This window comes from Suricata suricatta, unplaced genomic scaffold, assembly GCF_006229205.1.
Source record: "Suricata suricatta isolate VVHF042 unplaced genomic scaffold, meerkat_22Aug2017_6uvM2_HiC HiC_scaffold_39478, whole genome shotgun sequence".
Lineage (NCBI taxonomy): Eukaryota > Metazoa > Chordata > Mammalia > Carnivora > Herpestidae > Suricata > Suricata suricatta.
In genome coordinates this window covers 1-672 of record NW_021886522.1, presented here as the reverse complement: position 1 = coordinate 672, position 672 = coordinate 1, and the positions used below count along the sequence as shown (strand labels likewise).

General features: G+C 44.2%; 1 pseudogene; it reads right to left on the bottom strand.

The window, feature by feature from the left end:
* Positions 1-373: 373 nt before the first annotated feature.
* LOC115285088 lies at positions 374-669 on the bottom strand (annotated as a pseudogene).
* Positions 670-672: the final 3 nt, after the last annotated feature.

Sequence of the window (672 nt, the reverse complement as noted above, 5' to 3'; positions counted from 1 at the left end):
CACTGTAAAGTCCAGATTGCCTGACATACTGGGAACCATTTCGTGGGGTCTGGTTCCAACAGGTCTCTGGGTTTAAGGGAGTCAAGTCTATGTTGAAGGCAGAGGGAGAAAAGGACATAAAAAAATGAACTTCAGATTTTCCACACCACAAGGCCTTTGTGCCAAGGTGGCTAATGTGTGTCAACATCAAGGAATCGCTCCTCTTTGGGAACCAAGAGGAAGTTTCTCAGGAACGAGAAGGGAACGGTGTCCCCCCTTGTACCAATCTAGCTTCGGAGATACTCTAATAGAGACATATGCCCTTCCCCCAAAACACCAATGAAGTGTTCTGTGTGCTAACAACATAGCTTAAAAAAAAAGTAAAACAAAATTCTGCATTTTTATAAAACTTGATAAAAGATAGTATTTCAAACTGTACAGTCACCAGAAGTACACAGTTATCAAAAATGCACACACTTCACTTGGCATCTCCAGCACCTTCAGCTTTCTGTGCCTGGTCTGTTTTGGCATCTCCGTTTTCTGCTGGGTTATTTCCATCCTTGCCAGCATCAGCTTTCCCCTTTTTCCCTTTGGGTACCTTCTCTCCCTTCTTTGCAGGGGCCTTTTTAGGTTTAGGCTCTGGCTTTGGAGGAGCAGGTTTAGCAGATAACCTTGCAGATCTTCTCTGTGGCT